A 27,454-nucleotide genomic window follows, 5' to 3' on the forward strand; every position below is an offset into this window, starting at 1 on the left:
AATTACGTACGAACGGTAAATCTAATTGCAGCCCTGATTTTTTAATAGTTGGCGGACCAAGTCGATGGCTCATCTTACGGTAAGGGCAGTGTAGTGTGCGCCTATAAACAGAGCAACACTTTGGGAGCATGCATGATGCAAGGAACAGGTCTCGCAACGTGTCGCCCTGTGTCCATAAACCTGAGATGTAGGTGTTAAGCCTCATGTGTAGTGATTTAGCCAAAAAACAAACAAACTTCTAAACTCTAGTATATTTTCACAAACGACACAGGCATGCTTTGGCTTACGTAATTTTTTTATATTCAAGCGTGAAACAAAACTAATTTCTGCAAGGCAAAATATTGGAACCATCTTTCATATACGTTCTCAAAATTATTATGATCTGGATTAAATTAAAGTGGAGCTAAACATATTCTTTCTGTAAATAAATTTCTCTGGTGTTACATATGTTCATAGGCAGCGATAATCACTTAATGTGACCCGCTTACCCGTTTTCTTGCCATTTATAAGACGTGTAACCTAATAAAGAAATAAATTTGAAAATATTAAATCAAAAGAGGCATATTTACTTATGACAACCCTATTGAAGATAAAATACCGCCACGGGCATAATACCTTCGCTAAGCGACGCGTACCTGATAAAGTGACAGGAGTCAAATGATTTTAATTTTGCATGTGATGTTAGGCTGTATCTGATTTCTTTCAGTAAAAACTGTGGCATTGTTTTACTCAATAACTATTAGGTTTTCGGCTAAACAGATACATCTCAGAGACTTAATAATGTACCTCTAAAGCCTGTGAAATATTATTTCGGTTTTCATTAACACGTTTTATATAAAAATAAACGTAGGTTCCTCCTTACACCTTTTTCTCCAGTTCTGGTGTAGTAGGCCCGTTAATTGTACCTGTTATAGCATTATTCAATTTTAATAATGTAACATTATGACATTACAGATGCTCCTGCTTTTCGCAGAAAGTAAGGCATAACTTTTATAATATTTCATGAAATTCTGAAAAATTATACTACCAGGGATGTGACCTAACGTCGGCTCACGTGATTTCCAATACCAACTTGAATTACAAACTGCAATGTCAAGCTGAAGAACTCTACTGTGCAGAACTATGAGAGCAGAGCATCTCTAATATTTTGGCTTTTTTTTCAGGAGGACTGACTTCGATCCCTGGCAAGCACTTCTAACTTTTGAGAGTTATGTGCGTTTTTTAATTTAAGCAATTAAATGTCACATGATTTACCAGTAAGGGAAACATCGTGTGGAAACCTGCATCCCTCAAAGTTCTCTATAATGTTCTCAAGGGCGTCTGAAGTCTATGAATGCACATTTGGCTAGAGTGATAGACTACGACCTGAATCTTTCTTAACCTGATAGGTGACCCGTGCCCTGTATAGGGCCGGTAATGGGTTGGTAATGAATTTTGCATAAACTCGTAAATACCGGGAGAAACCGTGGAGATTACTAGTTCAAAATTATGGCGCTACTTTTCGCACTTGCGTAAAAACCCCCTCGAGGGAATACTTTAACTGAAATTGACAAAGTTTACCCAGGGTGGATGCCATGAAGGTAAAGTGTAAAATTTTAAAATACAAAATGGGCCGTGGCAAAGGTAAGAGGCGGGCTCAAATGCCTAACTTTCGTTTCATGTATGTTTTACCCTCGAATTCCATTGTGGTTAACTTTAGGGAAAATATCTCAATTAAATTTGTGTTGTATAGCGATTTATTATAACAACTCACTTATGGATCAATCACAAGGTCCTTTAAAATTATAAAAAAAAATTAAAATTACTTGTTACGGTATTTTGTTATCACGCCAAGTGTCTTAACGCGTTATGCAGTACGAGTTGACTGTTCTGTTCTGAGTTTTTTTTAACTTCGAAATTTATGACCAAACAGATTGGTAGGGCTCTCCTGATTGGTAGGTGTTAAATCATCGTGTATAAACGGATATAATAAAGAGCAACAGTTCGCAGAGTAGGTATGCAAGGAATACGTCATACAAAGTGCCGCCCCTTTGTATATAAACCTGAGTCGTAGGTAGTACGCCTTATGTCATGATCATTATTAATATCATATCACAGTCTCTGCTGGACTATAGGCCTCTCCGAACTGGAGGCAGCCGTATGTGAATGTAATTAAACCGGTAATCAACCCCTTCAGATCGGAACACAACAATGCTTAACGACGCGTCAACGAATAAAATCATTTTTCTTTTACTTTAAGATGCCCTCCTTGGGAACTACGTTTTACGTAAACGAACGTGCAAAATATTGAATCCTACCAAATAACTATTAATAAATTATTAATAAATTGTTGAAGTATTGATTCGGAAGGATTCAATATTTTGCGCGTTTGTTCGTTAATAATAAATTCTTAATTTGGAAGTAAAATTATTAATTTGGAAGTATTCAATATTTTGCGCGATAGTTTACAGAAAACGTTCGTAAAATGTTTCATGTCAATATACCATCCTTAAGGATGTATATAATAAACTAGTTTCCACGAGCTCTTAAAACCCGTTGAGCGTGCAACTCCACTTGAAATTAACTAAGTTTGCCCTCCCGTCCAATTTCGTCCGTAAATCGTGATGAAATTTAAAAATAAAATTAAGCTGCGGTTAAGTGGTAGGCAATTCCCGTTTACCGTGTGTTCAGTGATGCGGAACACACTTTGTCAAAACTTCTTTTATTATTAAACGGGCTGTTTTGAAATTCGGTTACCACAGTAGTTAGGAATTTTATTAGTTTGGAATGCAAAGAGGTAGATTTGGTGTATTTTGTGTGTTTAGGTGTATTTCTGGTTTTTCTTTGGTATTTTTTTTTTCATTTGAATTCATTTAGTAGTTTCAGCGTGTTGCGCAGCCGTGATACATATACATGCGCAGACGTAGACAAAAATGAATTAATGACACTTTTGACTTCAGTATCGATTATCAAAAATGAAAAAATGACAGTTTTGACTTCAGTATCTGAATTTTCTGTGGTCTGCTAGAGCACTAAGCTATTTAGTGTTACGGTTCGATGTCGCGTAGAAAACGATTAGGGGTATAACTTAGAGTCCCTAATAGGTTAGCCCGCTACCATCTTAGCCTTCATCATCACTTACTACCAGGTGAGATTGCAGTCAAGGGCTAACCTGAGGCTGAATTAAAAAAAAAGGTTATAGAGTGCAGTCCAAAAAAAAATCTAAAATATCTTTAACGTACAGAATTCGACCACGTTACAGTTGCAGTTTTATTATAAGTATAGTTTTGAGAAATAATTTCCAACCAAACTTCATTCTCTTTAAGATACTAAACTGATCGTGGTGAAAAGTTTTACAGAGATAGCTCATATCCTGGAGATGGATAAAGAATACTTTTTATATCGGACAAACGAAAGATTCCCACGGGCGGTTCTAGCGAATCGAAAATATCGGGGCTATTCGCGGAATTACGGAAGCTTTCTGTAATATAAATCAATAAAAGCGTTACCTTGATCAATGTTGTAAAATATAATATGTATTGTACAATAAAAAAAATATAAATATTTTTATTTTTTTATATATTTTTATTATTTTGTACTACGACAGTACTCACATCCATCTAGCCCCAAAGTAAGCGGAGCTTGTGTTTTGGGTACGAAGATGACTGATGAATATTTTTTATGAATAATATATATAAATACTTATAATATACAGATAAACACCCAGACACTGAAAAACATTCATGTTCATCACAAAAACATTTTTTATTTTGAATCGAACTCACGCCCTTGGACTCAGAAAGCAGGGTCGCTGTCTACTGCGCCAGTCGGCAGTCGACAATAAATATGTATTACAAATAAAGCAATATGTAAGTACTAAAATAACGTGACCAGTAAGAATCTATTGTCTTAGGCTGGACCTTGTGCGCTCGGTCACGTCTTATTCGCATCGTGGACTCGTTATGTCAAACACACATGTCCGAGTCAAGTTGCAGCTAACTACAGAGTGGCTGTTTCCATTTCACCAGGGGATTTTTGGTTTTTATCTGGAATAACCTGTCATCATCAGAATGAGTAAGTATGAAGCAGTGCGACTTGTTTTATCGCACATCTGATGACGTTTGTCCATCGAGTTATTGTGTGTTATGATCCAAAAATATCGATAGATTACCTATCGCTGCCGCTGTTATGCCTCACATGTAAGGACAGAAGTAAAACACTTAACGGATTAAAAACTAGTCGGCCTTAAGCCAACGAAAATTTATTTTTGTGACTTTTTTAAAATTGTTGAGGACTTAAGAATGTTAGTAAGGCAACATTGGGACTTTGTGACAATGAACAGTACTCGTGAAGGTACAGCACAGTAAGTGCCGAGTTCTTTACTGGCTTATTCTTGGTAGTATTAGTATTCCGAACAGAGTCACAACAAAAACACTGATTTATATTCTCGAAATAGTAGTATTTACATAAGTGCAAACCTCTAGAGTCGCTATCTTGACATAAACGTTTATCAAACGATACTTTTAAAAATACATGCAAAATTAGCCAAGTTAGGTTAGTGGTTGAATATTGAATTAAGTTTACGGCAAAGTATAACTGTAAGTCAAAATTCTCTGCTTATAAAAATCAAAGTCAATTTTATATCTCTGTATGTTGGAAATCACTAATCTTAAAAGTACTGAACGCAATTTATAGCGTTTCTCATTATTGTATGAAGTGTTTCCAGTAAAAGTGTTATTTATGTATTAGGTCGGTATAAGTTATATATAAGCTGAGAGAATAAGCTCTCTACGGCCACTTAATTGATCGTTAGTTTTGGGATTTAATATACCACCCATTTTATTAACCACTTTTATTAGTACTTGACGTTTATGAAATAGTAAATTTGCCATTGATTTGTTCTCCTCTCTTATTTCACAATATATTAAAGTATGTTACTGACTGACTTTTGTTAAAGTATGCTACAATTAGCACCCAAAGTCCTTCTACCTGCTACCTACCTACCAGAGCTTCCCAATCTCGGCGCCGTAGAAAGGACAGAGAAAGAGAAAGAACAGATGTATTTTTTTAAGGCAAAAAACAATAAAAATAAATAAATTAATATTTATTAATTTATTTATTTTTATTTTTTATACTGCGACACACACACACACACACATCGCCTTCAAGCCCCAAAGTAAGCGTAGCTTGTGTTATGTGTACTAAGATGACTGATGAATATTTTTTATGAATGATAATATGCTGAAAAACATTAATGTTCATCACACAAACATGTTCCAGTTGTGGGAATCGAACCCACGGCTATGGACTCAGAAAGCAGGGTCGCTGCCCACTGCGCCAGTCGGTCATCATATGATTAATAATTTTATGATAATTTTAGTGCAGCGTTTGTTTAAAAAGCGGTTGTTGAAAAATTTGAGGTCACCAAGCTCGGCCATCCCATTGTTGGGCTAATTTTATTTTTCTTAATTTTTTGTTAAAATTCGTTATGGTTTTATTAGTTTCATAATGAGGATATTTTATTTTTGACGCCTATCTGTCTAACTGACAATAACCTGTTCATTTTAACTAGCGAGGTCAGGGCGCGGGCACCTTGACAAATTTCTTAACTTGTGTGTACGCCGCTGGCTCAAGTAAAAAAGGTTGGGAACACTTGCTCAAGATTATGTATGGCCCTAAATACAGAAAACAACACAAAATAACAGTAATAAAGATACAAATAACAGTAATGATGCAATCTTAAATGGTGGCGGGCTATGTCAGTTATATATAACGCATACAGGGATATCGGTAATCAGTTACAACGTTGCATCGTACCTAAATAGCGAAAGCTAAATCTAACTAGTCACGGCTGAAGGCTCAGACCAGATCAGATCAGAGATAATTCAGAAATAATATATTCTTAGTTTATACCCGCCGGAGATCAAACCAGGGAAACTGCGTCAGGAAGACTGTCTCTCTATCATCGCTTTTGAAAATGTTATCATCCTTCATCTGGGTCACAGAGTGGCACAGGAAAAATAGAAGTTTATTTATTTAATCCAAAAAGTTGCGTCATTAAATCTATAACTTAAAGTAAAGAACGTTGTCAATGGAAACGCATCAGGATTGTTCTGCACTAATGACTGTCTTGCTCAAAGGGGCCCGTATATGGCATTTTAGTCCGACACGTGTTCGATTTTCGGAGTCCGGTCGGTATTAAATTAGTACTGGTCCATTTCTCTTTGTATATTTGTTGTGATACGAATTTAAACTTTTGTAATAAACGAACAATTAGCTAGAACTGATGCTCCAAACAACAATGTTGCCTCCCAAGCTTATTTTATTTTAAAGATAGTAATTTATTTTGCTTATTTATAAGTATTAATTTAAATTTCTGGAACGTTGTGCTTCATGAATAAATGATTGCAGGACAACTGGAGTTATGATGTAATAGTTGTGCTTAATTATTGCGTTTGTGTGTCATCATCATCATCATCATCATCATATCAACCTATTACCGGCCCACTACCTATAGTCCAACAATTTGCACTGGGTCACAATTTGCGCTGACCCAGTGCAAATTGCTGGACTCCTCACACCTTTAACACCTTCATGGAGAACTCTCATGCATGCAGGTTTCCACGCAATGTTTTCGCGTAAAACGCGCATTTGTGTTTAATTTTTTAAATAGATGTAAAAAGCAGGTCCATGACTGGCTTCTTGCGCTGGATTATGATAGCACAGAGAATCTCCTATCCATTCAAAAATGATAGTCATTATCTCACATGTACCTTGTACTACATAAATCCATGCACTACCCACACACACATACACATTATTTGCCTCACGAACACGCACGCAGCACTCACACGCACGCACATACTTTCACACACACACACACACACACACATCCACACACACACATACACTCATGCACACTCATACACACCCGTACGCACATACATCCACTAACTGCATTACCCTGTTAAATCATTTAAATCACAATTTAATTACCCAATCTCCAAAAATAAACATTTCATTTATTTTTCTTTAATATTTTTGCATGTTGCATGTTAGTTAAATCTATATCCAAAATAAAATATACTTGTCGTTGTCTTATGTGAAAAATAATTATATACGGGAGAGCACTGATATCTATAGTACGAGTTTTTACTCAGTTTAGGTACCAGTGATTCAACCATACATAGGACTAAGCTATGATTTCTGTCACAATTTAATAATCGTGTGAATAAATGATTTTTATTATTATTATTATTAATTGTATTTATTGAGCTCATTTCGTCACACAAGGTTAATCAATAAAACAATAAGAGAGACCAAAAAGGTAGTAAAACTAAGTAGGCTAGCATCGTCTGTCTAAATTTCACAAATCATCATTTAAGATCTATCATTATTTCTTTTATGATTGTTATAAAAGTTAGTATTTAAAAGCCACTAACCAAACAAACTATAACTTCGCTGGGGGAAAGAAGACCTTAAGATAAAAATAATCAGTAAATTTATACCAAGGTGTAATAAACTTGAGCTAAGGCGAGAAAGACGAGAAGTTTTTTTTTAAATACAAGCTTTCATTAAAACGTGTCTGCGTAAGATTAATGTAAATTTTTGGAACTTTTAATTTTTTTTCGATAATGACCTTTGACCCTCAGTAATGAAGAGTCAAGACATTATCTTCCGAACCGAATTCGATGTCAACTATGAATCTGTTTGTGTCACCTTTTTCTCTAAGGTAATGTGTGCTAAAAAATACAAATAAAGCCTAGATGGTGTGAGCGAAAATGAAGCGGATCAAATACAACATAAAGACGAACTCTCGAAGGAGAATGAATAAGAAAGCATTCTTGGTGGGAATAAGAAGATTTAAACTACTACTTTTAGTAACTTCTAATTTTCGCTCGAACCGAAATAATTGGAGGTGTACTTTGATCTAAAATAGGTGATTAACTATGGGACAACTAAGCTTATCTTATTATTTATATGGATGATGGACACTATCTTTCCCTAATAGCATAATAAGAGTAACAAGGATTTATGATGTTGTCACAAGAACATTTCTATTCTTGATAATCAGATGGCAACGATTGCGGTTTTAAAAATGTTTCGTTAACTAGCGTTGCATGTCATTCTTATCCAATTTCTTATAACGATGCGTAACAAATACGAAATCTCATGAAGTAACGCTAAACAAAAGTACAGTATTGTCGGAGCAAAAGTTACTAAGGACTTAGTAACCGAGCGGGCCTAATAAAGAAACACTACCGAGATGTAAGCCTGTCCAAAACAAAAGGCTCCCCCATTACTTCGCACATTGTTCAGTGCGGATCACAACTGGGACTCGTAGTAGGCGCTATGACTAATGGATTAAGGACTAAACGAAATGGTTCACTAAAACCTACAGTGACAATGAGTTGGGTCATAACACGGATGGAATATTTTATACATATAATTGTTTCCATGTGTCTTCACTAATAGGGTGAGGGAATGTTGCGTAGTCTTAACTCATAATTTGTGTATTATAAACTTATGTGTTCTTCGATCAAGTCGTCGATTACGCTGGGTAAGAGCATTGAAATGGATAAATATTTACGACGAATAGGGCCCATCAATTCCTTTACACCTTAGAAGTACGTGGAAATAAAACCATTACATTAGATTTTGAATTGGTTATGTAGGCAGCTTACATGCGCATAAAAAACGTGATGTATATAATCATGTAATATATTTATAAAAAAAAATCATTTAAAAGACTCGCTGTGACTAAAATAATAATAGTAATTGTACTTAAAATTTGACAGATAATACATAATAAGAAGTATTTATTTATTTAGAACAGTTTGAAATAAAATTATAAATATAACCTAAAATAAACTATTTAAAAACTAAATAAAATCTAAAACGTCCTCGAAACCACCGCAGCGAGGCACAGTTCCTAAGATGCTGGCAGCATTGCCCCTTTGGATGGCCGAACTAATTCGTTGGCCAAGGTAACTGCCCGCTCTAGGATCACCGGTAGACTCGGTAACCCTTTTCGATAATTCTTTGAAAAGGGCTCTTGCCTCCGGACCCCACGGTCCCAAAGTCTCTACTCCAAAAGGCACAAAAATGAAGCTTAATAAATAATTATGGAAAGATATAATGACTTAGTCCAAAACAGCGAGTAATTATATGAGAAAAATATTATAAGATCACGGTTCACCTTAATTGATTTTGTTATCCAATATTTCGAACATTTTAGAGGGTCCGATTTCAATTAAAGGCTCACAAGTGAATAGGCAACGCTATTGAATAAATTTCAGATTGAAGACAACAAATCAAAGGACTTCCTTCATTTTGAAAGGGATTTGTATTTAATTAATTTATGTGATTACTTTACATAAGTCCAGAATGCAATATTTAAAGCGTAGGGCTAATTTAATATGATTGTTGAATCAGTTTCGATATTTTCTGTATTAGAAAATAGAGAACCAGATCCAACAATTTATAAAAAGCTTAATATTAATTTAATTTATTTCAGAAATAAATACCTGTTTAACTGTTAAAATTTAATATAAATGAATTAATTAATGTCCGGTAAGTAACAAAATTATAATACCTTTTCTTCTTTATCTAAGGATAAAAGTTTTTGATAGGAGAAGATACGACATAAAATTAAGGAGGTGGGATTAGGACCTTAAATTTTCAGTTCACTATAAAAAAACCCAACTATCTATTGTGGAGGTCCAATGTAACATCTTTTTTTTCGTTTCAGAAATACCTTCTTCTTCTAGTGCAATCTCCTATCGGAGGTACCATTAGCTAACGGCTAACTGACTAACTACTCTGCTAACTGTATTAAACCACTGGCGTAGACTTTTCAGCCAGGATATACGCCTCCGACCAGTCCTACGCTTACCCTTTATCTTGCCTTGTATAATGAGTAGGAGCAGGTCGTACTTTAGATTGCGCATTATACGAGTATGTAACAGATATTTGAGTTTTCTTCTTTGCGCACTTTTTAGTATCACCGCGGACTTCCCCTGTCACAACACAGTGGTATTGCGAACATGGTCCCTCCAGGATATTCGAAGCATCCGCCTGTACATCCATATCTCGAAATTTTCAGCTTATTGCTCATTGCCTACTCTATATAATAATATAAAGAATATATAACAACGTGTTATTCGCATACGAAGGGATATTTTGAAATTACGGTCACAGAGAACTATTTTAATTTTGAAAGGGCATTTTTTGTCTGTTCAATACGGCACCGGATCTCGAGGGAATGATCGTCGGTTTCATCAATCATTGTCAAAAAAAAAAAAACAAAATTCATTTATCTCAAGTAGGCCTAATATAAGCACTTTTGAAACGTCAAGTCTGTCTGTGTGTAGTGACTCTACCACCGGTTCGGAAGGCAGATTCTACCGAGAAGAAGCCGGCAAGAAACTCAGCAGTTGCTCTTTTCCAACATTAACAATTTACATTTTACATTTCAAAATTTATTTTTCTACCTTGTGAGAGATGAAAGCGGAGCCGGATGCTTCCAAGCAACCTTGTCATTAAGAAATTCATCAATTGTATAATAACCGCGCTGTAATAAATGTGTTTTAACACATTCTTTAAACTTATACATTGGTAAGTCCAAAATTACCAATTTGTCCCTAAAATTAATTAATAATCCCCAAAATTATGTCCCTAAGTATGTGTCTCGTTAGACCATTAGAAATATAAACATACCTTTTCCTTTGCTGTAGTGCGTTCAAAATAGCAGAGAAGTAAAAACAACAGTATTTTCCTTTGAAAGTGTTACTCAATTTAACTTTTATATCTTGTAGATTGGTTTAATCTACAAAATCGGTCAAACTTTTGATTCCTCTCGTAGTCACCTGAAATGAGGAAACTCCGATCAAGTTTTCTAATTTTCCAATAGAACTTATACATTCCTAACGAAGTTTCATTCCGACGACATGCCACGTGTCGGTAATAAAATTTAACTGAAATAACTTTAATTGAATTTACTTGTTCTATTAGACTGTAAGTGTACCAACTTGTAATTTTTGACAGTTAGTACTTGCGTTAAGGTTATATCTTGAATTTCTACCACGCAAGACATTTAGGTTACCTCCTAATAGATATTAAGATATTATAGTCAGGCTGCAGCGGAATTTAAAGTTACGTGTCACATGGGTACTTGCAGGCCCATTAAGAGTGCGAGTCTTTTGGGGATTATCGGAGATTTAATAAAAATAAAAAATAGAAGATAAATCATCATCATAACAACTGACTACCGGTCCACGAGTCTCCTATCACACTGAGGTGAGGTTAAGGTCGTAGTCCACCACGCTGGCCCAGTGCGGATTGGTGGACTTCACACGCCTTTTTTTAACGTTATGGAAAACTCTCAGGCATGCTGGTTCCCTCAAGTGATATTTTAATTACTTAAAACGCACATAACTTAGAAAATTAGAGGTGCGTGCTGGGATTCAAACTCAGCCACAAGAAAGTGGAGTAAAAGTCCTACTCACTGGGCTATCACCATTTCCAACAACTTTTGAAGATAAATAGAAGATTAAATTAAATTTAGCTATAATTAAAGTAAGAAGATGAAATGAAATTGTAGAATAGAGCTTAATGAATTTAGATTGGTTTCCACGTCTGTATTTTTTTAATCAATGACAAATATATTGGTAGCAGCGAATACTCGACATAAAAATTATTCGTTCATTTATTATTTGTCACCACCCACAACTTAAAAATATATTTCTTCTCAGTACAGAAATTATAAGATAGAACAAACAAAGTCGTTTGTAATAGAAGCCAGCAGCCTGCACATTCAATTTAAGATTGTATTCCTTGAGAGCTAAGAATAGCGATGCATTAGAAAGCCAAGACGAATTGTTCGCTACAAATGAAAAATATAATTCTAGCACCCCCTCTTAACTTGCAATAAATGTCAGAATGTAAACTGCTTCGCGACGACTAAGCGGACATAAGGAAATTTCCCTACATTATGAAATAAACAGGAAACGTCTTTCCCCCGGGGCTAAGGGGTGGGGAGATAGCAAACCTTATTTATCTCGCTATGAACAAGGGTTTAGTGTGACAAATCCGTTTCAAATGTAATGGGTTTTATGATTTATATTCGTACATCACCATAACATCCCAGCTTGTAGATCGTGTGTGTGCCTAAAGGAGTCTACACACAGAATCTGCCATAACGGCGGCTTCGCTATAAGAGAATCTTCTCGGAATCACTGAAAATGTCTTATCGGTCAGTTGCTATGTGACTTCGGCAGTTGCTGTTTTAGTGCCGCTGGCAAGGTTACCCAACTAGAAAAATGAAGCCGCCTGTCTATGTCAGTGGGTCGGCGGCCTTGGTGTGGCTTCACATAAGATTGCCGATTGCGCTAATACTTTTTAAACTTTGTAAAACCATACACTTGAACCATTTTAAGTGAGGAGGAGATTTGTGACGTTGTTTAGATATTTAAATGAAATTTGGCAGGCTGTTGTGTGTTGTTTGGCCATATCCAGTTGTATAATCCCATAATAGATCTTTGTTCCGCAAAAATACGGAAGTTCCCCGCAAATGAAGTTGCAAGGGAAAACAAGTGCCCGTTTAAAACGTATCACTGCCTTTTAATGTATCACGACACAACACAACAGCCTAATTTAAATCTGGCTTTACGCTTGTCTCTGCGTGATATAACCCCTACATATTTGGCCATAAACTAAAGCTTAAACTTAGATGGCCAAGCTTTGTTTACAAAAGCAACAGAAATTTCAAAATCCATGGGTTATTTCGACTTTTTACTGCTTAGATTCTCTATGGTCTTTTTTTTTATTTTAATATTATATAATTATAGTAAAATTGTTTGGAAGGTACAGGAATAAAAAAAAAATGAAAAATAAAATCTATCAAAATTACGACTGATCTTTCCAAATAATTATATAAACAATACCGTTTAATATTATAAATGCAAGGGTATGTAGTTGTGCTTTTATATTTTGTTTGTTAGTTAGCTTCCTCTGATTGGTTAAATCAAGCAATTAATTTTGACGAAGTTTGGCACATGATCAGAGAATATGCACTAAGCGGGAAGATGATATAAAATTAAGAAAATCTACGGTATGCGTTATAAAACTTTAGGCTAGGCTTTTCATAACTCCTGCAATGATTAGCCTTAAGTTTTTTATAAGTCTTACTGGAGATTTCTTTCATTTTATATCATCTGCCCGCTTATTGCATATTCTGTGCATAGCTTGCATGCACGCCACTGTGTAACTCGCTGATATAAAGGATACTTTTATCAGGGAATAGCCAGCGACGTACCCTGGAGATTAAACAAAAAGCCTTTGTTACCTATAAACGTCTTCACAGTTGAACTGATCTTTCCAAAATGTTGCATAGGATATCGCCAATTCATTTCCTCGACTGTCTTGAAAAACAGACGGTTCCTATCAGATTTTTAAAATGTTATATAATGCGAAACCTAGTAATTTTTAATAACGTTGATGCTATTCTATCTTGTCCTGATTGTAAAGATGAGACCTAGTTAGGATGTTATATTAGCCCTTCTAACAATACAGAAGCAGACAAGCAGTTACCAGTGGCGTGCACTTCATACATGCACAAAAGCACTGCATACCCTAAAATTGAGATATAGCCCGTATAAGAGGAGGATAATTCCATTTTATGCAAGTTTCCTGTTGTATGCATACCCTGGTAAGAAAACCAATGCACGCCACTGGCAGTTACCATAGCCAAAATCGGAAAGGCATTATCTTATATCTTTAAACGAGCAATTCTTGTATATATATATATATATATATATATATATATATATATATATATATATAATTGGAATATAGGGGGGCGATAAATCGATTTAGCTAGGATTATTTTTTAGAAAATGTCATTTTCTTCGTCTTTTATCGATAAATATATAATTGAAATTTCGGAATCGGCTCCAACGATTTTCATGAAATTTAGTATACAGGGGGTTTCGGGGGGCGATCAATCGATCTAGCCAGGATTCATTTATATTGGAATCTCGGAATCATTTATATTGGACATACGACTAATTTTTAAGTCGAATCATTCGCGGACGAAGTCGCGCGGATCCGCTAGTTATAATAATACAGTATACACGTCACTGTCCTCTAGAGGGTACTCGACTTTCATAATTTGTGTTAAAAGTTCTACATTCAGCATGCTTCCAACTGAAAGGAGTTCACTAGTTTTGCACCACAAAAGTCTTATTTACTTTAACGTTTCAAACTGAAATTACTTACTCTGTATTTCGAACCATAAAGTTTTATTTAATTTAGTGTTTTAGGCTTATGGTTTCATTAGCTAAAGAGTTTTATAACTGTACTTAATGTACGTCTATATGAAATATTTAAACTTTTCAGAGGTTCTTCATTCATTTAATTCTCTCGAGGCATATATAATGAACTGCGTAGAACATGGCACTCGGAGCTAAATATAACGTATTATTTAAATACTCTTTTACTTTTATTCCACTGGTTAAATCAACTATTGTAAAAAATCCCTAGTCTAGGATAACACAATAAAACAGAATGAATTCTTTTATCACAAGTTCAAATGAAGTGGAATTGTATTAGGAACTTCTCTACTGTAGTGAATTGTATCTTATTTTAAGATCTTATTACTTAAAATATCTTTCTTTCAAAGATAAATAGATTCAGATATGTTTTAACTGTTCTTATTAAAAAAAAGAGAGCTTCGTTAACCTCTTTGTTACAAGCTAATTCCCGCGGCATCGTCCGCGTTTTTTTGGGTTCTTTAAAATCCCGCACTAAGCCTTATTTTTGGTTATAAATTGTATCCTCTCATTGATGGGTAGATTGCAGCTCTCTCAGAAAAACATAGTGAGAAAACTTGCATGGTTTCCTAACCATGATTTCCTTCACCTTCAAGTGATATTTTAATTACTTAAAACGCACATAACTCAAAATTGGAAAATCAAAAAGTGCACGCCTCATAATCTCATTCATAACAATAAAATTAAGATTATTTGTAAATAATAAATAAACTACATCTAATTATACCGTGAAAAGTAAAAGGCTCTATTCCTCAAAAAACTGAAGCCTATAAAACAAAAACCAACTCGATAAGTGAAGTATTTCGCTCTTTATCGTGACCACAAGATACGGGATCCGCACATACAGACACACGGACGTCCAAAAAAGAACTTTTTAAAAAAAAAATTATTTAGTTTAAATAATAAAAAGAGATTTAAAAATATCATGAGTGTTAAAAATAGTGTTTTTTCTCAACATTTGTGTATTTCACTTATTAAAGGAAAAAAGAATAAAAAAAGTGACATTTTAAGTTGGAGAATCACTCGGTGTGCGTAAACTGACAGTAATACCCACCTTAAAAAAAGATAGAGGTGCGTGCTGGGATTCGAACTTGACCGCCCGAAAGTGAAGTCGAAGTCCTAACCACTTAGCTATCACATTTTTAATATAAGCATGGATTTTATGTAAGCGTTTAAATCTTGACTCCGCTCTCACTTATGGTTTATAATAAAATATTTATGGTTTATAATAAGACTATATTATAATCTGAAGCGGTGGAGAGGACAAGAGCAATTTATTATACCCTATTTATTAGTTTCTAAAACCTAAAAGGCTAAAACCTCCTTAACGTTCGGCCGTCACCTCGCACCAGACCTGACCGGAGCAAATTCTTTAATTTTTATTCCCAAATAACCCCTGCCGGAATTGAAACCGAGTCCTTCAGACTATAATTATCAGAATTTGCTCTGGCCTACCATGCCGCAAAGTGTTTTGGTATGAAGCCGCATCGAAATTGATTACAGTTATGCCTTAATTTGAACTGCCATATGCCGCACAGGTTAGCCCACTGCCATCTTAAACAGCATCATCACGCACAACATGTGTCCACCAATGTGCAGTATTGTAGTCAAGGGAAAACTTGTGGATCAAAAATTAAAAAAAACCAACGCAACGATCGCAATTACGGCACTAGTGATACAGGTCTCCCTAATACGAGTGCCAAAGCACTTTGTTAGCTTCATACTTTACTGTGCAACTTGTAACCTATTTATAATGGAGTTACAAACTCAAAATGGTTTTTTTTACTTTTTGATCAGTTAAGATTTTTTTTAACTACACAAAATAGTTGATTGATATTGCATCCAACTCAAGTTATTGTTATGAAAATTTTCCAAACAAAGGTTACTATTATTTTAATTTAAAAAATATTTATTTAAAATTGAGTTGAAAAATTCTGATTTGCTTTTATTTTCAATTTAATTCATTTATTCAATTTAATTCAAAAAAATTGAATTAATTAAATTGAGTTGGTTTTTGTTTTATAGGCTTCAGTTTTTTGAGGAATAGAGCCTTTTACTTTTCACGGTATAATTAGATGTAGTTTATTTATTATTTATTTATTTTTTGCAGTTACCTTGGCCAACGAATTAGTTTGGCCATCCAGAGGGGAAATGCTGCCAGCATCTTAGGAACTGTGCCTCGCTGCGGTGGTTTCGAGGACGTTTTAGATTTTATTTAGTTTTTAAATAGTTTATTTTAGGTTATAGTTATGTATTTATTAATTTATTCATAACAACTTATTTATTTTGCCTCTATTTCTGGTATAACAGCTATCAAATTTGTTAATTTCTCTCAAATCAAAACAATTAATTAAAGCCGACCGCTGTAGTAATTCCCAATGAGGCTATTGTGCGGCTTGTATCGACATAGAAAACAGTATATTATTTAAGCATAGACATACATAACTTAAATTAATTGTAGTATTCTACTATTGGACATTTCCAAATCTCTAAGTACGTTTCGCTCCGACAATGGAGCGTGAGTACGTAGAGTAAATATCAGCAGATCCGTTTTGTGTGGAGAATAAAAATTTAAGTTTTACAATAAACTACCAGTTGATATCTTGGAGATGGCTCTGAAAAAGTTAAAAGTTTTTGTTAAACGTAAGCTTATAGAAAAGTTATTATAGTACCTATTATAGTATTAAGGACTACGTCAACGATAAAAATGCTTGGCCGTAAATTATTGCTCTAACCAGGTTGCTTCTTTAATGGTTTAAAGTGACAATGTGAGATGGTCATAGCAAAAAAAAACGGCTAAGTTTGTTGTGGGCTTTGACCAGGGCACGTTTGGTTACGAGGGTTAGTTTTAAGTTAACAAATTTAGTTATCGCCATCAACTCACTTCTATGTTATATTTTACATGTAATATGTGCCTATTTGAATAAAGAAATATTTGACTTTGACTTTTGACTTTAAATAAATTATAAATTACACCGTACAGATTCTCCAGCTTTTCACGGAGTATGATAGCAAATTAAACTAAATATTCTTTGTTATTTCGTTTTATTCTTTTATTAGAAAACTGGTAGCTATTTAAACTATTTAGTAAAAGGAAAAGTTTCACATTTTATTACAACCGTACCAGCCAAAAGCAAGCAAGAGTGCTGCAAACTTTACTTAAAAAATTAAATTTCCGTTGACTTTAACATTAAGGTGACGGTCGTACAACGTACGTCAATAAGTATGAAGGTTTTAAAGGTGTCGATTATAGGTATAAATAAAGAGTTTGAAATTAAATAATAGAATATTGCAGTAAAATAGGTTAATATTGGGATCATTAAAAACTGAGTTTAGAACGCGGAAAGCATAAATAATAAAATATTCTTACATATACAAGTATCTACACAAACATATTTTAATATTTCTAAAAACGGAAAACGGGCAGCGATCTTTGTGCTACTACAACCGTCTGCTGCGATTACCAACTGGTCTGGCCAGCGGTACAGTCATAATCAAACCCTCCCGTCGGAGAGGCCTCTAGGACCTATAGCAGTAGACTGTTATTGGCTGTTCATAGATATAATTTTCTAAACAATGATATTATAACCAGTATCTAATAGATCATCTAACGCTCAAGTTGCTTAAGACTCTTGTTAACTACTTGTATAACAATCGTTCAATTGTGCTAATTTCATAGATCGAAGTAATCGCATAATAGCTTCTACTGTAGGTTTATTGATAGTTGCAACTCTTAAGCCCTAGATTTCCGGTTTAAGACTATATAAAATGTTTATTGTATTATGTAGTATTATAACTTAGTGTTCATTTCTGAAAGGCAATGTTTTATTACAACGGGAAAGTTTATCCTAATAAGATAATATAATTTATGTTTTACAAGGTTCTAATCAAGTTCTTGATTTGCACTGTAGAAACTGGTCTGCACTATAAGTTATTATGTTATTTTAGTAAAATTTATAACTAATTGTATATTTTACGTGCATTTATATTATAAAGAAGCCTGAACTAGTTAGCCTAGCCTAGCTAGCCTACGACTAAGTTCGTGTTATTTTTTTCAATTTTTATAAGAACCCGTGTACAAATTGTCTCTCTCGTGAAGTCTGCTATTCTCATGGTTTTTTTCATCCTATGATTGCCTGGCAGAAATCACTGTTTTTTTTCCTCTTATTCTTGATATGTAAACACTTTAGGCTATCTAGTTATAAATTGTTGACAAAATAATATTAAGTCCGTCCAATTAATGTTGGAAACAGTTAGAAATATTGCCGACACGTGGCTTGTCATCGGTTTCAACTTCGAGCTTGGAATGTATAAATTCCATTGGAAAATTAGAAAACTTTGCCGGAGTCTCCTCATTTCAGCCGAGTCTGATAGGAATCAGAAGTATGTCCAACTTTGCAGGTGTAACATATCTTGTAATAAAAGTTTAATGGGAAAAATTATCAGAGTTGCTCATTCTACTTCTTTGAAAATTAACACCCATTCGTCTTATATTTTTATCTACAGGCATTATAGACACTTTACCGGTGAAAAGGCGTTTAAAGAGCTTGAAATGAAATGAAATGAAAATACACTTTATTGTAAACCAAATAAAAAAAAAAAACTAGCATTAGAAATAAAAAAAAAGCAAGCATTAGAAAAAAAAAGGAGAAAAGGTACAAAAGGCGGCCTTATCGCTTAAAAGCGATCTCTACCAGGCAACCTACGAAATCAAATTGAATACATGAAGTTGTGAAGAAGGGTTAGGGTGTATACAAAGTAATACTTGAATTATAAACATAAATTACAAAAAAAACATACTTCATAAAAATAAAAAAAATAAAAAAATATATATTATAGAATATTTATAAAAAATAAATATAATATAATACATACAATATATACCTATATGTCATAAAGAGGCCAGAAAGAAAAAGAAGAATAAAAAAGATAAAAGGGACTGTTTAAAAACAAGCTTAAAAGGGGGGAAAAAGTCAAATAAAATAAAAAGGAAATGATAATTAAATACACATACTACTAAGGCGGTAAAAAGTGTTTTTTAGTAGGTGTTTAAAAATGGGTAGAGTGACAGTGTGAATCACTGAGAAACTCAAACCGCTCTTTAAGATAAGGAGGAGTAGTTGGATTAAATAGAACACAGTACAAGAAAGAAAGAATATGAGTATTCCTACGAAAGCGAATTGGAAGCCACTCGAGTTTGCCGCGAAATTCTGAAATATGATCATACTTGCGAAGTCCAAATATGAAGCGTATACAGAGATTTCTTGAAGCATTTTTGGAGTTCTGAAATATCATATTAAGTGTTTATTTTTCACAGCCTATGCTAAATTTTACAGACAGGCTTATTTTTCTTTATCTGTATCCATGTTTCTCTAAGGTTACAATGTATGTTTTTACATGCATTTTCAACCGACCTCTAAACAGGTTCTCATATTTATGATTTTTTGTATATTTTGAAACCAATTTTGATGATTATTTTTTTGTTTTGTATGTCATATATCAGAGGTGGTCCCATTTTAATTTACTGAAGATATATTAGAAGGAGGATAGATCCTTCTTATTGATATTTAAGAAAAATCGAGGGAACTCTTTAAATATTATAGTCTTACTATATAGCAATTTGAGTATTTATATCTTCTTTCGAAAAACACTATTTATTCAAAAGAAACTGATGAATGATGATGCTACCAGAACTTTACAATAATAATTACATGGGTTGCGCTTCGATTAAAGCATACACCGTAGGATAGCAATTAATAAAGTGCTGATGTTGAAATGCCGAGGGAACTCCTAAACCATTAACTACCTACTTCGAGACAAGCTATTTTTTGTAAAAGATTGTTGACAATTGGCTGTTATACCCAAAATATAGTAATTGCATACCTACCCACTGAAAAGCGTGATTTATTGTTTATTCCAACTTATTTCTGAATTTATTTCATACCCAAATACGAGAGAACGAATTAAAACGAATTACGTAATTATTGAAATCAAACTGAATTAGTTAAATATCTTTTATAAGTCTTTAACAAAAATTATGCTAAACTTTTACGTACGTGCAACAACATTATAAAAACTTAATGGAATCGTGTTGGAATGGGCTGGTTTTAGATGGATGAGAACAACAGTATTTCTGTTGATTTTGATACGCTCGTGAGATGGTCTATGATAAAGGACATCAATGGCCTTTAAGAGGTAAAGCGGTCGGTATTGAATGACAAGTTTATTTCTAAAGAACATGGTCAAGGGACTGGTTTGTTTTATTTTAAATAATATTTGTTATCAATGAAGTTCTTAAAACATAGTTAGTGAAAACAAATAATAAGAAAAATAACGCAACTTGCGTGTGCATAAGAAATAGATCGGAGGGATTTTTTTACGTACAATTTTCATGATTAGCGATTTGGTATCGCCATGTATTAAAATTGCTCCGAAATTAAATGAACAATTTGATAAAAAAACGAGTTAAAGTATTCATCTCTTTAAGATAAGATAAGTGGATGACATTCAACCTAGTAATGTGTGAAGGTTTCAAAAGAAGATTCAAATCTGGGCCAATCCCAACCCGTAAAATGCTTTTACAGGCACAACCAAAACTTCACAGGCTTTAGCGGTTCACTATGAACTGTCTCTGAGACTTATCTGTGAAACCGAAAACCTAATAGTTTTTGAGTAAAGCACTCCCATAGTTTTCACTGAAATAAATCAGAAACAGCAAATTAAAATCATGTGAATCCTGGCACTTTATTAAGTACGCGTCATGAAGCATAGCATGAAGCATGCGTGTGTCGGTCTTTTATCTTCGATATAGTTATTATAAGTAAACTCTTAGAATGTTTAGAAATTGGTTAGTATGGTAAAATAAATATGCTTCTTTTGATTTATTATTTTTACAGGGTGATTCCTTATGAAATATACTCATGAATCCTTCAACATTATTTCGTAATTAGGTTACACGTTGTATACTAATATTAATAATTAATAATAATTCAAAAATTCTTAACTTATTCTCTAATTGCGTTTTGAACATTCCACATATACTACAGTCTATAACTCCACAGATTAGTTTCGAACTTTCTAATTGAGCGTTTTAACTACACCAAACTAGATACGTTTAGATATTATACCTACCTCATATGTATTTGTGATCATGTATTTCACAAATGTGGAAATGGATCGGGATATACAACTTATATCTTGCATGAGATAATAATGTTTTGAGAAGGCTTGTGAAATTTTAAGGGGTCGGTATGCTTTCCTAAAAGATGAAAGTTTGTTGATAGTTCTTCTTTGATGTGTAAGGTACAACTAAAAGGTAAAACTTGTTGGCTGGAATATGGTCGGATAACGTTTCAGGAAATTAAAGTTTAATAATTACCATGCCACGATGAAAAAAGAAAAAACAGATACCTCAGAATTGCTACGAGTTATTTATTAACAATAAGGAAACAGTAGAGTTTTTAAGAATTATTTTATAAAAATTTATTGCATGTGAACCATACTCTAATAACTCAAAAAGTCGACTTTTCCATTCGCAGGATATGAAAAACGCCTATTTACAAATCACTTTACTTTATGTAGCAGCCCCGCTGAATGTCTCACAGTCTAAATCGACTCTGACGAGCATAAATCATGTGAACTTCCTAGTTCCATATAAAACAATCTCATGTGTGCCCATCAAGACAACGCCGGCCTTTGTATCTCAATAAAGGATTGAAAGGGACGACCGAGATCCATAATTTATGTATACCAATAGACAACGGCCCCCGTTTCCTATCACGTTAATTATTTAGAGAAGGATCGTGTTTGTGGCATGAGACCCGAGTCGCGATGAAATCCATAACGGTAATCTAGGGACTGTATAATATCTCTTGGGGATGACATTCGATTCCGGGATAGCTACTTACTTGTGATCGTACTTTTGGAAATGATAACACTAGTTTAACATAATATCAAAAATCGTTACAGAATTCCACGTATCTCTGGCTATAGAATCGGTCTGACACGACGTTAATAAATAATCAATCTGCTCTAAAATGCTCAGATGGAAGATTAAATATAATTGGCCTATCTTTTACTCAATCTAAGATGATTTTACTAACGGTGCTCTTTTATCTGAAGTTTTTGGATTAGCTTAATTATTATTTTTTGCTTTAGACTAGTTCAAACACGTGTCACTCACTCATGAATCTTTTTTTTAATTTTGTCAACTGTGGCGATATAAAAAAGAAAAGTTGTAGATGGTTGCAAGCGTTTGAGATGTAGTCACTAGAATGTTTAAAACATCATCATTTTCTGAAGTATTGCTTCATCTCACCTACTCAAGTATTGCAAAGAACCAAAAGCCAACGGAGACTGATGACATCCGTCAGGAAGGTTGCGTTTTCAGGTCACCGACAGAGAGCGTCCCTTTACTTGTTTCTGAGATTGATCCTGGAAGGCAAAATTAACTGAAAACGAGCAGGAAGACAGAAGAAAAAATGGTTGGAAGATATAATATAGTGGACCGGACATACTGTAATACTATTTGCAAAACAAGAATCAATAATTAAAAATGAAAGAATTGCGTTACCGTACGATTATTCTCTGGTTGATTTCTGAACTGAAGAATGAAGATGAAGTTGACATCAGCTAGTAACTTTAGGTAGCTCAACTACTGAGAGACATGAGGGAAATTACTTCTAATATCATGTTTGTGTATCTATGTTGGTTGGTTGATTTTGGTTGTTACATATATACGGCTCAACTGCTTTACCGGTCCTGATGAAAGGCGCATAGGACACATTATATCCCGGGAAAATAAAGGTTTCTTGCGGCACTTTTAAAACCCAAAATTAACGCTAACTAACTTAGTCTAAGTCGCGAGCAAAAGCTAGTGTTTTACATGTCATTTATTTTATGTAAGTTTTAAAAGAAATATTCTATCTCAGACTCACCTAACTGTATTATTTAAGGAATGAGCAAAAGACTTTTGTTAAAGAGCATTCTTTACTAAAGAACTAACGAGCTGCGTTACTTTAACAGCGAAATACGAATTGTCTAAATGAGCGAAATTCGCATTTTAATGTCTTTTTCCTGGTACATTACTCTCATACCTATTTTCAGAACTTTGAAATAAAACAAAGTATATTTTTATTGTTGGAGGCAAAGTATTATTTAAGGTAAGAGTTGAATTTAGAATTTGCCATAAACCCCTACTTAGTAATTAAAATCTAATTTATAAGCTAAGCTGATAGCGTAAGGTATTCGCAATCAGCTTAGCTTAGATTTTAACAGTCAAAGTCAATAGGCATTGGAAACTAACAAATCAAATTGCATTTACTGAGCTCCAGTTAAATCGATAAATCTATATCTAACACCTTAAATAGTAAGATAACTATTTGCCTACATTAATATTAATAGCAGTAGATTTCGAACAAACGCTTTTATGGTTCGGTTTGTACCTCAGTACATGCATAGGTAAACGTGTAAAAGTCTCCTTTTTTTTTCTCTCCTAATGAAATAAAATAGGTATTTCATCAATTGTACCTTATTATTCGTTTTAAAATAGAAAGAATAAACCAACACACAAAACATAAATTAAAGTGTCTGTCTGTAATGTCAAAACTGTTTGGAAAATATAAGCAAGAGTTTCTGCAAAACCTCCCTTAAAGGAGTGAACCGAAGGTTTCACCTTGGTTTGCCCCTGGGGCAACTGCTACATATGAAATATTTAGGGCCTCTTACGTGAACATGGCATAACGTTGGAATAGTTATGCCATGTTATAAGTTATGCATAGTTTTCACGTTATTTTCAATGGAAATTGAGTTTAATTTGCTATACTCCCCGAAAAGCAGGTTAATTTATACGGTGTGATATAATTACAATCTTTATACTCATTACCAAAAAGATCTGGAGTGTACTTTCTACGCACGTCTAATATTTTCACGTTCTGACATTCAAAACGTGCTGTCAGTCAAAAAGTGACACAACACTGCATAACTATTCCAACGTTATACCACACTTATTTGTCTTACCCTTACTCTATCGCATGGCATGCCCACGTAGTTGTTGTGAAGTTATGAAAGACATTTCTGATTTCATTAACATTTCACTGTCATACGCCCATCCGATTTAAAAGGTACTCACTTATTAAGGGCAGCACGATTTGCGAACTGGCATCATGCCAACATTTCACCTGTAAGTCGGACTAGATTTACATTCAGCGACTTTTCACTGCGAGTCGTAGCTGTGTTATTGTTTGCAGCATTTGACAAAATATATAATCCGTCATAAGATGCCCTACCTGATGGTTACTGGACAAACCATTGCCTATAAACAGAGCAACACTTGGAGGGGCATGCGTGAAACACGTCCTGCACCGCGTGACGAGTCCTGTCACAAAAAAAAAATATATTAAAAATGTTATTTTAGTAGTAGTGACGGACTACTACTAAACTACGGACGGCTATTTAACCTTTGCTTTAGTTTTATAATGTGACGTTTTCAAATTAATTATTAATTAACTATGTATCGAATGCAATTTCTAGCAAATTTCTTTCGTGATAGTATAGATATCTTCTGCGATAACATACCTAGTGCTAAGTCTAAGTTAAGATATAGTTAATTGCGTAATTTTATTTCCACAATTTTTTTTTGTTTTTGGTTTTTCTTTTTTTAATATTTTACATTTTTTATATCATTTTAAATTTTTTTAGCTGCTTATAGCAGCCTTAAAAGCCAGCGGATTTGCATGCTATGTTCGCATCGAGAAGGCACAATTGTATACACATGCCGAATAATGCTATAGTTTATATGTGAGTAAGCAGTTGATTGTTAGTTTTGCGAACTAAATAAACTCGAAATTAATTAATTATAAATTTTAAATTTACCTTTAACTATTCATATCTGGTCGGATAAATACGGTTATATGTAACTTACGGAACTCGCGAACACGCAAGTTGGCAACCTTACTAATATTATCACTAATGAGGAAGTTTGTTTGTTGATTGTTTAGTTTCCTCCACGTTCACCCTGCAACTAACTGATCACTCGATAAGTGTTTTTCTTTCTTTAGATTACTTAGTGGAGAGTGAGATGTCTACTTTTTATTTCGATAAATAAACGGTTCACGGTTGTTTTTATTTCTCCACACTGAGGGTGCGTTCACATAGAACGTCCGTTTTACAGGTCCGTTTAAAGGTATATGTTACTAGCGCATCTAGTTATATGAGCGAGTTCACACAGAGTACAGTATTCCGGATCCAGTAACAACAGAAATACTGATCCGTTTTATTGGATCGAAACCGCGCGAGGCTTGGCAGTGGCGCGGGGGTGCGTGGGGTCCGGTGTGATGCACACAGCTACCATTTACAACGTCCATTCTCGTAGAAAGTAGACGATACACTAAAGAACGAAAGTCAAGTACCGTCGGATATGTTGAAAATCGGTCCTGTAAATGCTGTGCAAATATCCTCCAGTAGCGACGGATCAGTTAAAATGGATTCTGTAAAAACCTATGTTCTATGTGAACGAGCCCTAAAATAGCTGAACGGATATTAATAATATTTGGAATAAGGGTTTCAAATTACAGGAACGGGTACATTACACGAATAGTTTTATATTTGTTGATATTTTGATCCAGTTACCTGAATCGCGGTCATCGCGTGAACACAGATGAAACATTTATTTATACGTCAACTAGGGTTTGCAGGTTTTTCACGAGCTTGTTCGATACACGCACTACATTGTCAATTTTCTGGGTTTACGTAATTGTATCACTGGAGACATACTCGCTAACCATCCTCACAATATAAAATTACTATAGCTGTATGTACCCTTTTTTTTCATCCTAGTGCGAGCGCTTACGGAGCACTGTGGGCTTAACATGCTCATGTTCATCCTAAAGCTGCAGGACACATATCTATATAGACTCTGTAAAGAGGCTGCGAAAACACCGCTGCACTTAATCTGTTCCTGCCCCGCGCTTATGCATAAACGCAGCAATCTTTTGAGGAAGTATATAATACAACCAGAGGATGCTAAACTTCTTCCAGCAAGGAAAGTGCTGCTTGTCCTTCTACCTCAGCGGTGCAATGAGATACAATAACTCGTATTTTTCTCTTTTTATCCACTACAAGTTAGCCCTTGACTGCAATCTAAGATGGTAGCCTGACCTGTTAGAGGTATGGTAGTTATATGTGTATCGGTTGCTACGTGACATCGTACCGGAACTCTAAATCGCTTAACGGCACATCTTCTGTACGAATAACATACAGGAAGTAACGTTAAGGAGTATACAGTAAACAATGTAGACATGCAAAGGCGGCCTTTTTGCTGCAAGCAATCTCTTACAGGCAACCTTTGTAGAAAGGACTTACAGCAGGAGAATGGGATAGTGCCAAGAGTGTTTTAATGTATTCAGTGACTTGCTGGAGGGTATGCATAGGGTATGCAAATGATATAAAATTAAGAAAATCTCCAGTACGGGTTAAAAATACTTAAGTATCCTTAAGTATTTAAAAAAAAATACTTAAGTATCCTTAAGTATTTAAAAAAAAATACTTAAGTATCCTTAGGCATTGTAAGAGTTATAAAAAGCATACTCTTAAGTATTTATAACACGTACCTACTGGAGATTTTCTTCATCTTATATCATCTGCATACCCTGTGCATACCTTCTATGCACACCACTGAATATATTCATAAATACCAAAACGTATTAATAATTTAAATAAATAAAGGTAATATATAAAATATACATAATATATAGAAATATATAACATAACTAAAATACAAAAGTAGATTTTAATACATAATTTAAATAATAAAGCAACAACTTCAAATGCCATCACACAAAGAGAGGAAGTAGTCCTCAGACAACTTCTAAATATAGGAAGGGAATTACTTCAACGGTTTTCAGCAGGCAGATTGTTCCATAGCATAATTGCCTTAAAGGTGAAAGCATTACCGAAGAACTTCTTTTAACAAAAGGATGGCAAGATAGTAAGTAGCCACGGCCGAAATCTCCCTCCAGATAAAATATCGTGCTCGCACCGTGGTCTTGTAATATAAAGGCTTATATGGAAGTCAAAGCATTTAGTGCAACTTGAAAATTGAATTTTAATTTTATGCCAGTCTTTGTGTCTCTTGTAGGTACTTCCGA

The sequence above is a fragment of the Pararge aegeria genome, chromosome 12 (genome assembly GCF_905163445.1).
Source record: "Pararge aegeria chromosome 12, ilParAegt1.1, whole genome shotgun sequence".
Lineage (NCBI taxonomy): Eukaryota > Metazoa > Arthropoda > Insecta > Lepidoptera > Nymphalidae > Pararge > Pararge aegeria.